This window comes from Gymnoscopelus braueri (genome assembly GCF_963280865.1).
Source record: "Gymnoscopelus braueri genome assembly, contig: SCAFFOLD_424, whole genome shotgun sequence".
Lineage (NCBI taxonomy): Eukaryota > Metazoa > Chordata > Actinopteri > Myctophiformes > Myctophidae > Gymnoscopelus > Gymnoscopelus braueri.
This window is the reverse complement of record NW_027660580.1, coordinates 5,521-18,069: the sequence shown is the minus strand read 5'-3', so window position 1 is coordinate 18,069 and position 12,549 is coordinate 5,521.

Here is a 12,549-nt window from a genome sequence, read left to right as displayed (position 1 = left end):
AACAGTTTCAGTTGAATCTGTCCTCACCTGTATTCTGTGCAGTGATCTACCGCCCCCCACAGTTTAACGCAGCTTTTATTCAGGATTTTGGCAATTTTCTATCCATAATTATGATTAATTATGACTATGTTTTAATTTCGGGTGATCTGAATGTGCACGTATGCTGCCCGTCTAAGCCACTAGTCAAGGACTTTTTTAACCTTTTAGACTCTTTTAACCTAACTCAGTCAGTGGCCGGCCCAACGCATGATCTGGGCCATACTTTAGACCTGATTATTTCCCATGGACTATCCATCTCTGTCAGTGATATCTGCTCTTCAATTAGGATATCAGACCATTTCCCAATTTTATTTTCGGTCTCAGTCCCCTGTTTTCCACTCAAACCCTGTGCCCCTGCTCGCCGTCAGCGTGTCATAACTTCCACAACTGCCTCCCAGTTTTCCCTCAATTTTAACCATTCTCCCCCTTACTCTTCCGACAGCACTCATAACGCTGAGGAATTATATCGCCTCTTTGTTGTCACATGCTCCTCAATATTGGATTCCGTTGCTCCTTTTAAATCAAAGACAAAAAGCACTAAAGCACTTTCAGAGCCCTGGCTCAATAGCTCCACTCGCTCTCTCAGAGGCGCCTGCCGGCGTGCTGAGAGAAGATGCAAGAAGGATAGGCTTCATATCTCGGTTGAAATCCTACGTGGCTGTCTCTTTGACTACCAGAATGCAGTCAAATTGGCCAAGACCAACTATATTTCTGCACTAATCTCCAAAAATAGCCATAAACCCCAGGTTCTTTTTAATGTTCTCAACTCCATCATCAATCCCCGTGAGCCCTCTCCTGTTGTGCCTTCACTCGCCCTTTGTGAAGATTTTCTCACCTTCTTCACTGCTAAAATCACCACCCTCAGGTCAGCTCACACCCCTACTGCCTTTACGCCCCCCCCCTTATCTCCTCCTATTGCCACCTTCAGCCAATTTGACCCTGTTTCTCTAGCCCAACTCGCCGAAGTCATCTCGCACCTGCGCCCTACAAATAGCCCCGCTGATAGTATTCCCTCCAGTCTCCTCAAGGACGCGTTTGACACTGTTGGCCCGAGTATCTTGTTGCTCTTCAATACCTGCCTCTGCACAGGCTCAGTCCCAGCTGCTTTCAAACAAGCCGTGGTGCAGCCTCTCCTCAAAAAGGCTACTTTAGACCCCCTCTCCCTTTCCAATTTTAGGCCAATATCACAACTCCCGTTTCTTTCCAAAGCCCTGGAAAAGGTAGTCTACCTCCAACTGCAAGCTTTTTTAACCACTCATGGCATTCATGATACATTTCAGTCCGGCTTCAGACCTGGACATAGTACAGAAACTGCACTCCTAAGAGTCCTCAATGACATACGCCTTATCACAGACATAGGCTGCCCTGCAGCCCTGGTACTCCTCGATCTGTCAGCTGCTTTCGACACAGTGGATCACCGGATCCTGCTGTCTAGATTGGAGCACCACGTTGGCATTTCTGGTACTGCCCTACTATGGTTCAGGTCTTACCTTACCGACCGTAGTTTTAAAGTTAGACAAGGCGATTTTAACTCTAGTGTGGCCCCTCTAACCTGCGGCGTCCCTCAGGGTTCCATCCTTGGTCCCATCCTCTTTCTGCTCTATATGCTCCCATTAGGCTCACTCATTAAGCAACACAATCTATCATTTCATTTCTATGCAGATGACATTCAGCTCTATTTACCGTTAAATATGACCAGCACAGACCCCGCCCAGCCACTGTTAAAATGCCTCTCTGATATAAAATCCTGGATGAACACAAACTTTCTCACTCTGAATGAAAGCAAGACCGAAGTCATCATCTTCGACAATAACCCTAGCTCACCCATCACCCCACTCGGCCCCCTCAGTGATAATATCCGTTCCTCAGTTAAGAGCCTTGGTGTCACCTTCGACAATAAACTCAAATTCAACAAGCATATTAGCTCCGTGGTCAAGGCTAGCTTTTTTCAGCTTAGGCTTCTAGCCAGGGCAAAGGCCTATCTACCCCGTATCGACCTCGAGCGAGTCGTCCACGCGTTTATTTTAACTAGATTAGACTACTGTAATGCTCTCTATGTAGGCATTGATCAGTCCGCTATCCGGCGTCTTCAGCTTGTGCAAAATGCCGCCGCCCGCCTCCTCACCAACACCAATAGGCGTGACCATATCACCCCAGTCCTCGCCTCCCTCCACTGGCTCCCTGTCCACTTCAGAATTGATTTTAAGATTTTAGTGTTTGTTTTTAAAGCCCAAAATGACCTGTCTCCTCCATATCTAGCTCAATTGACCATTCCTTACGCCCCAACAAGAGCCCTGAGATCGGCCAATCAGTCTCTCCTGGTTGTGCCTGACACACACTTCAGGACCAGAGGAGCTCGTGCGTTCGCCGTGGCCGGTCCCAATCTCTGGAACGCCCTGCCTCTCCATGTTCGCACTGCTCGGTCTTTGACGGCCTTCAAGTCCCTACTAAAGACTCATTTTTACTCTATTGCTTTTAATTCTATTTAATTCATTGCCTGTCTTACTGTATTACTGTGAAGCACTTTGGTTCGACCTGTCGATGTAAATGTGCTATATAAATAAAGTTTGATTTGATTTGATTTGATCATCTAAAAACATTTAACATTTTTGTGCCTTAATTTTGTTTTTTAACCTGTAGCACTTTGTGATTTCCAAAAATGTAAAGTGTGCTATAAATAAAATGTATTATTATTATTTTTTTATTATTATTATTAATATTATTATTACTATTATTATGTATACTTTACATTACTGAGAATGTCTGCAGGTGGCACATCTCTGTGCAGTGTCTGAGCTCTGCCGTGTAAAGGGTGAAGAGAAGGGAGGCCAGCACAGTCCCCTGGGGGACTCTTGTGCTGCAGGTCACAGTGTCAGATGTAAAGTCCCTCAACCTGACGTATTGTGGTCTGTCAGTGAGGTAGTCCATGATCCAGGACACAAGGTGTGGGCCAACATGCATGCTGTTCAGTTTGTCTTTCAGAAGGGGAAGGAGGGGGAGGGGGAGGGGGGAGGGGGGGGGGCTGTATGGTGTTAAAGGCGCTTCGAAAATAAAAAAATAATATCCTCACAGCACCACTTTCCTTGTCCAGGTATGTAGTCGAAGCTATTGAGGTCTGAATTAAAATCCCTGTATAAGGTCGCAGGCACCCCAACTTTAAGCTGGTTCCCTAGGCCTAGTAGGCCTAGAGCCTAGGGAAGTTGAATCGCATTCTTATGCTTTCCTCTGGGAAACACGTCCATGTAAGACACTACAAGACCATTCAACCCTAAGACCACTCAAAATGGTCTTAGGGTTTTAGATTCTTAGGACCATAGTGAAAGTGGAGATCTTCGCCATAAAAGTGTCAAAGAAATTAGACACATATCCACGTGTTCGCATGGACAAGCTCTACAACATATCAAAAGATGGGCCCGTAATACATTATCAAGTTAAAGCACGTTGAAGTGAAGCGGTAACACTAGGCCAGGGGTTCTCAAACTTTTTCATACCACGACCCCATATAATAAGGGAAATCTTTTGGCGACCCCAGCAAACCGCCCCCAAAATATCTCGCTAGAACCACATCATTTCTTTATCCGACATAATAATAATAATAATAATAATAATAATAAACTTTATTTGTATAGCACCTTTCATGACATGAAATGCAGCTCAAAGTGCTTTACAGAGCAAGGATACAATTACAGTTAGAACCAATTTAACAATAAAGCAAACAAAAATAAAATAAAATAAAATAAAAGCAGTAAAATGCAGTAAAATGCAGTGGCCCTCGCCACTACACAACTACAACACAAATGGATATAACTTAAATGTAGTGGCCACTGTCCTCTACAACACAGCTAAAGAAATATCCACACTTCACACAATTGCCAATATTACATGTGTACCTTGTGTACCTTAGTAATATATCTTCACACAATTGTCAATATTACACCTTAGTAATATATTTTCACTTAGTAATATTACACCTTAGTAATATATTTTCACCATGTTTACCACGTGTGGACTAGCCCAGGGGATCTGCTAACTTATCACATCCAAACCACACACCGTACACCCCTGAGAATGATATCGGGTTATACAAGATATATAGAATAAACATAGACAAAAGGATCTGCCCTGGAGGGTCCACAACGTGTCGACGTGCTAAAAATAAAATAAAATAAAATAAAAGCAGTAAAATGCAGTAAAATGCAGTGGCCCTCGCCACAACACAACTACAACACACACAATTGCCAATATTACATGTGTACCTTGTGTACCTTAGTAATATATCTTCACACAATTGTCAATATTACACCTTAGTAATATATTTTCACTTAGTAATATTACACCTTAGTAATATATTTTCACCATGTTTACCACGTGTGGACTAGCCCAGGGGATCTGCTAACTTATCACATCCAAACCACACACCGTACACCCCTGAGAGTGATATCGGGGTTATACAAGATATATAGAATAAACATAGACAAAAGGATCTGCCCTGGAGGGTCCACCACGTGTCGACGTGCCCCAGAGGATAATTCACTAAATCCTCCGGATGGAGTTATCAGACTCTTGTCTTTTAACTACCGTGACTTTCTCTTCCACTCACACAAAACAAAAGCAAAGGCATAAAACAACATTAAAATAGGGAATACAGTGAGGAATTAAAAATCAACCAAAGAATCAGCTAAAAGCAAGAGTGAAGTAATAGGTCTTGAGCTGTGCTTTAAAGCTATCGACAGAGGCTGCCTGTCTTAAGTGTAGTGGGAGTTTATTCCACACTGTCGGTCCGTAAAAGCAGAATGCTGCTTCACCGTATTTTTTATATGTCATTGTAGGCACCTCGAGCAGGTCAGCACTTGAAGACCTGAGGGCCCGGTTTGGAACATATCTCTCTAGGCAGTCGGAGAGGTAGGAAGGTGCCAGACCATTTAGAGCTTTATAAACTATTAAAAGAATTTTAAAATCAATCCTAAAAACAACCGGTAGCGGTGCAGCTGTTGGTAGTAGGCTACTGGTGGTCTCTGGTTGTCTGTAATTGTTGTCTGACGGTAACGTTACGACGCAGTCTAAGTTAAACTCCGTGCGAGGGCTACAGATGAAACCACATGGATCCGCGGTTCTTGTATTTTGTACCCTCTCGCTTACGGACTAAGTAAATCGTTTTGAAGAGCTCAGCTAAATCATCTGTGTCCTCCTGTGTTGTTGCTACGCTGTGTGCATTGTGTGCAGTGTCAGTGTCGTGTCGGGGTGTGTGTGTGTGGTGTCGGGGTGTGTGAGAGAGAGAGAGAGAGAGAGGTTTCACGTTGGTCGTGGACGCAGCCCCCCCAAATTATACATGCATGATGTGTATTGAAGCACAGCCTATCGGCCTCAGTTGATGCGCGAGACAGGACAAATACACAAACGACTGCCTGGTGTAAAATCCGAGTGAAGGACATCGTCTTTTTTTCCTTCCACTTTGGGTTGCGACCCATAGTTTGAGAATCGCTGCACTAGGCAATTAAGAGCCTAGGTTGTAAACCGTAGGTCTGTGTGGAAGGAAACTTATATTGGGCGAATCGGACACGCACTGATCGAGAATCTGATTTCGGATTCACTCCATGGGCTCCAGAAGGCTAACCCTAACCCAAGGGCAGCTAAGGTTAGGGTTAGCGAAGGTAGGGGGAGGAGGGGAGGGGAGGCGAAGGCATCCCCCCTCCCTCACCCGTCAAAAAAAGAATAAGGCAAATGTCATAGATTCAACATTGAATCAATGTTGGTATTTCAATAATTAAATGGGAAGAGGGGGGAGGGGGAGGAGGGGGTTGCCCCCCCTCCCCCCAACAAGAAAAAAAGAAAAGAAAACGGCAAACTGCATGGATAAAACGTTGAATCAATGTTGTCATTTCAATCATTAAATGGGGGGAGGGGGGGTGTGAGGAGGGGTGTGCCTCCCCCCTCCCCCCATCAAGAAAAAAGAAAAGAAAAAGGCAAACAGCATAGATTCAATGCTGATTCAATGTTGGCATTTCAATCATTGAATTTTGCACTGCAATACAACAGTGATTCAATGTTGAAAAACCATCAGTCTTCAATCGTAACCAAAAATCAACCCTAACGACTATAATTCAACGTTGAATAACCATATTTTGCTATCTGGGCTAGGTTTGGGGTACGACCCTGGGCACCGCCAACTCAGCGTATGAGGAGCACGGCTTTGTTGTGCTCCACCTCAGCTATCCATCTCCTGTGTCCATGGCTGGTACCTACAATAAGCCTCTCCGACCTATTTACTGTCACGTTTACAAGTCAACTATTAAACTATTGAAATGTCCATGACAATTTAGTCATTTATCAGATGCTCACAGACATGGACCCTAGTCAACCAACATCAGGGTACCTACTAGAGTGCTAAGAAAACAAGCATGTGCTACAAAGTAAGTAAGTAGACCTCAAACCTGGCATGAATAAATAGGGGTGTAATGAAAATCAATACAAATCTGAATGATTGATCGGTCAAAACAGGACAAAACCAAATCATACCATGACCTTAAAATCAAAGAGTGCACACTGCAGTTAAAAGAAGAGCCACTAGATGACAGAAGGGTACTTAACAGCAACAGCTTGAGTTCCCTCACCTTCAAAAGCCACCAGAATTAGAATGGTATCCTATTATTTATTTTCATAGTGTGACTTACATCTGTTTAAATGAAAATAAAAACATTTATTTGGATTTGGATAACACCCATAATATATAAATACAATATGTAGCCTCTGTGAGTTTCCCATTTTATTCAGTTTTCAAATCAGATGTTGATTTTTCACTAGCTCATTGCTACTGTTAGACTTAACTGTCCTGTCAAAGATTATACAGTAGTGTATGCATTGTTCACTGTTCTTTATGTGCACAACTGTGCTGTGAAACTCAGTACATTGACACATTATATATTGGCACCAATTACACCAATACATTTTCCTGTGCTTCATTGTAAATGAGGGTCTCCCTCAATGATCTCTCTGAGAATCTTAATTAAAGGTTGAATGAATTTGTGCTTGGCGGTTAATGGCAATTAACTTAAAGTTCATTTTTTATGAGATGTTGTCTGATGGATACGGTGAACCGCTGCGTTCAGGAGAACAACATGACCTTCCTCCACTCCTACGATGACCTGGACCTTATAGACATGAGAGCAGAACTGCAAAAAAAACAAAGCGAGATTCAAGCCAATGTGGATATGGAAATCGGGCACGTAATTGCGAGAATCGACCAGGTGGAAGCCAACTTTAACAAGAAAGTTAAACGTGCAGAATTCAACCCCGATGTTTCCATCGTTATCTCGGGCCTGCTGTTTGAAAATGGTGAGGATCTTATGCAGAGAATGAACGCGCTGCTGGCTGAGGGGCTGCGGTGCGACCCGGTACCGGTGATTGTTGCCGTGGAACGGCTGGTACCGAGAGGACGGGGCCCGGGGCTGATTAAGATGGAACTGAACACAACTGGAGATAAAGTGGCAGTGTTGAGACAAAAAAGGGAGCTTAAGGACAACGCGACGTTTGGCAAGGTCTATATTAGATCAGCCAAATCACACACTGAACGTCTGATCGATCTCAACTTCAGAACTATCCTTGAAGAGATGCCATCGGGAAAGGACTTCTTCATCACCGGGAATGGCCGAGTAATGAGACGGGACACTGGACGTGGACGTGAACCTGACCGCTCCGGAGTTGTCAGGGTCGTGACGTCAGAGAAAAAAGGAGAGAAGTGAGCCGCGTCTACAACCACACAGATTGATGCCAAAAATCTCTATTTAATCCACTGGAATGTAAACGGATGGACAGACAAGAACCGTGAGTTAAGAACTGTGATTTTAAATCACCTACGACCAGACATAATCTCATTAAATGAAACTCATTTAACGGGAGAGGCTTCTATTGACTTGGATGGAACCACAAAACTAGGTTCAGGTTCTGGAAAGTTCTGGTTCCAGCTCCGTAGTGGAAAAGGGGCATATGTCTGGTATGGGAATAATAGAGAAAAGCATGTTAAGGCACCAAAGGGTTCAGGGGGGGTTGGTATTTGTGTTAAATGTGACTTATTAAGTTCATATAAAATTAAAGTGATCAGTAAAGAGGTGGATGGAATTCTTGGTTTACATTTTATTAGCTTGAGTTCACAATATTGTTTTGTTGTTTTTTTCATGCTACCTTCCCCCTGAGACATCCCCGTGGGGAAGAGATGCATCCGTTTTTTTTGGTCATTTACTGAGTCACATGTATTTATATTCCGATGTGGATGCCATTTATGTTTGTGGTGATGTAAATGGTAGAACTGGTAACCTAGAGGACTATGTGAGGGAAATTGATGATGTGCCAATGAGAGTTGTTCTAGATGAGGGGGTAAATAAACACGGAGAATCATTGATAGAATTTCTTAAAGACTCCAAAATGTGTATTGTAAATGGCAGAATATGTCCACTAAATGACAACTACACCTCAGTATCTATAAAAGGAAAAGCAGTTGTAGATTATATAGCAACTCCTTATGAGTGTTTGAAAACATGTACATTGTTCAAAGTGATAACTTCTAATCAAATGGTAGAATTAACTGGTTGCATGCATCTCATTGGAGAACGTAGTAAAGTGCCTGACCATTCCCTGTTAGTAATGGATTTTACAGTAGGTTATGGAACTAAGATAGATGTAGATTTAGCGAGGGAAAGTGACCAACAATTTAAACCTTATAAAATAAGTGTAAGCAGAAAACTACCAAATGATTTTTTGTGTTCTAATATGAGATGCAAAGCATTGATAGACCTGGTGGATAGACAGCAGGCTTGTTTTACTACACAGGAGATGTTAGATAGTTGGTATGGTGATCTATGTAAATTAGTCCATGATGAAATGGGAAAATACTCCCAGCACAAGCCATATACTACTAAAACAAAGAGAATTAAGCAAAGCAAACCATACTGGAATAAAGAGTTGCAGGATCTGTGGTACTCTATGCATAGTTCAGAACGATTGTTTTTAAGATGTAAAGGAGCTATAGGGGACAGGCAGAAACTGTTAGATAATTTCAGACAATGTCAGCATGCATTTGATAAGAGATACCGTTTCTTTAAACGGAGATACCAAAGAGGTCAGCTATTGTATCTGGAAGAAATCCAATCATCAAGCCCCCAGCACTTCTGGAGTGAAATTAATAAGTTAGGACCAAGACGTAAAAAAATAATTCCAATGGAAGTATGGGGAGAAGGGGGAAATCTGATAAGAGAGGCTTCACAAGTGTTGTCTAAATGGGAAAAAGATTTTGCCACTCTATTTGAAAACGATGCAATAGGCTTTGATGATGATTTCTTTCAGGAAATGTGTCGATTAAAAAACAACTGGGAAAAAGAAATGCAAGAAGTAACATTTCAAAGTAATGGGGACCTTAATAGGGAGATTTCTATGGGGGAAGTGCTAAAGGTTATTGATAAAGCTAAAATAGGAAAAGCTACAGGTATAGAAGACCTACCAAATGAAATTCTAAAATCACCTAAGATTGCCCAAATTTTGTTTAATTTGTTTTACAATTGTTTTGAACACAGTAGAATACCATCAATATGGTCTAAGTCCATCATAAGCCCCATACCAAAATCACAGAAAAATGATCCTAGAGTTCCCCTTAATTATAGGGGAATTAGTTTGATGAGCACAGTTTATAAATTGTATTCATCTTTACTTAATGAGAGATTGATGGATTTTTTTAGAGAAAGAACAGCTTCTGGTAGAGGAGCAGAATGGCTTTCGTAAAGCCAGGGCTTGTATTGACCACATTTATACAGTATGTGCCATAGTAAGAAATAGATTGAAGGTAAACAAATCAACATACGCGTGCTTTATTGACTTCCAAAAAGCCTTTGATTTTGTCAATAGAGACCTTCTTGCCTATAGATTGATTAAGACTGGTGTAGATGGAAAGTTTTATCAGGCAATTAGCTCACTTTATAGTGCACCACAAGCATGTGTAAAGGTAAATGATGCTTGTACCAACTGGTTTCCCACACAATCAGGAGTGAAACAGGGGGACGCTTTGTCCCCTACCTTGTTCGCTGTATTTATTAATGATTTAGCTAATCAAATCAAACCACTAAATTGTGTAGTCAAATATGGAAGTGAATATGTCAGCATTTTAATGTATGCTGACGACATTATCTTAATAGCAGAGACAGTTGACTTACAAAGAATGCTAACATGTGCAAGTAACTGGTGTAAAAAATGGAGACTTTTGATAAATGAAAAGAAAACTGAAATCATGCATTTTAAAAACCCTGCCATGCGCACAAGTGACTTCCAATTCCAATTTGGGGGATCAAAGTTGAATGATACAAAGTTCTATAAATATCTGGGCTTTTATTTGGATGAGCATATGCATTTTATAAAAGGAACCACTTTATTGACAGAATCAGCAAATAGAGCACTAGGAGGAGTCATAGCTAAAACAAAGATCCTGAGGGATATGGGTTTCTCTACCTACTCCAAACTATACCAGGCTTGTGTGTGTCCAGTGTTGGATTACGTAGCAGGAGTGTGGGGATTTAAACAATATCCTAAAAGTGAGGCTGTCCACAATAGAGCAATGCGGTACTTCTTGGGAGTACACAAATTTACGCCAACCCTGGCCATCATGGGAGATATGGGGTGGGAACCCAATGAGGTACGGTGGAGTGAGCACATGGTACGTTTGTGGAATAGAATACTGGGGCTGAACACCAATAGAATTGTAAGAAAGGTCTTCTAGTGGGACATTTTGATCAAGGGCGCATGGGCTACGGACATGTATGACATTCTTTTGAGAGCAGGGTATGAAGATCATTTTTATAATAAAGAAAAAGTAGAGACTATGGTAATAAAAGAAACTATTTTTCAACAAATAAAGGACAGATGGGCTCTGGATATATGGTGTAAACCAAAGCTCCGTACTTATTGTGAGATAAAGCATGTCTATTGTCCAGAAAATTATGTATTGTATCATTTGTCAAAAAAGAAACGAAGCCTATGTGCTCAAATCAGGGCTGGCATACTTGGTCTTCATATTGAGACGGTTAGATATGTAGGCACGGTTGAGGAGGATAGATTATGTGGTTTGTGTGATCTTAATGAAATTGAAAATGAAATGCATTTTGTTTTGTATTGTCCATTCTACAACTCTATCAGGCAGAGACTTTTTAATAAGGTAGATCCTAAATATGAACTTGTGTGGTTGGAGGATTCAGAGAAACTGAAATGTCTCTTTCAACATGATATTCTTTCATTTGCTTCATTTCTTGACAAGGCCTGGTCAATGAGGAGGAGAGCCATTTATATGTAAAATGGCATTGTCTTTTTTTGTTCTTATTTTGTTCATATAAGTACTATACGCATGTTTTTATTTAAGTGGTATGAGGAAGGACGTAATATGAACAGGAAGGACTGTTAATGGACTGTTAATGTCTTGTTTTCTTTTTGTGTAATGTGTCATATAATCCCATATGGGATGGGCCAAAATGGTGGCATGACACGAAAATAAAATTTCATTCATTCATTCATTCATTCATTCATTCATTCATATAGCAGGTCATGCCAGGTAGGGTCACTACAACCACAATCTCATACTGTTGGCAGCTCCACTGGAGCGGTTAGGGGTTCAGTGCCTTGCTCAAGGGCAGGTCAACAGTGTTGAGAGGGAAGGGAGACAGTGTCGGTCATTCGCTACCTCACACAGATTGTTCCTGCTGGTCCGGAGGATTGAACTGGGAACCTTTTGGCTACTCTAACCTTTTTAGGCCACTGCTACCCTACATGTTTGTTGCTTAAAACTGTTGTGTGTTAAAGCTCTTTTCAACAAGTTGAAGCAATGTCACACTTGAGGTCAGAGCATGTGAGCGGAGTGGAGCGAGAGCGGAGCGGAGCGTGGAGCTGGTTTATAAAAAGGTTGGAGCGCTACTCGGAGCGAGGACCGCCTGCCGCTCCAAGCCGCTCCGGCGGGGGCCGCGCACCTAATGTTTGAGCATGCCCGGTCGCACGGACTCAGACACACAGACATCCAGCAGTGCACAGCGCTCGTCCTTGATCAAGATTTCAAATTTCAACTTTTTTTTTACTGTTGAGCGGCCCGGTTTGAGCAGAGCATGGAGTGAGAGCAAAATCAACATGAGTGACGGGGAGCGGAGCGCACGGGGGGGGGGGGGGGGGTCAACATGAGTGAATAGCGAGCGTGAAACCAGCCCCCTGGAGCGCCGAGCGGCATTTCCACCCGCTCTGCTCACATGCTCTGCTTGAGGTCATACTGTTATACTGTATACAGCAGGGGTCTTCAACTGTTTTCAGGCCAAGGACCCCTTAGCTGAGAGAGAGATGAACCAGGGACCCCCACTATATACTGTATGAAATGATGTTGCAGATTGAATTTATTCATAGATTACATAGATAGCTTCATAGACTTGTTTGACAGCACTATCATCAGTGTTGAGTAAATTAACATTTGTTTTTGTTTATTTCAGACATTTAACCATT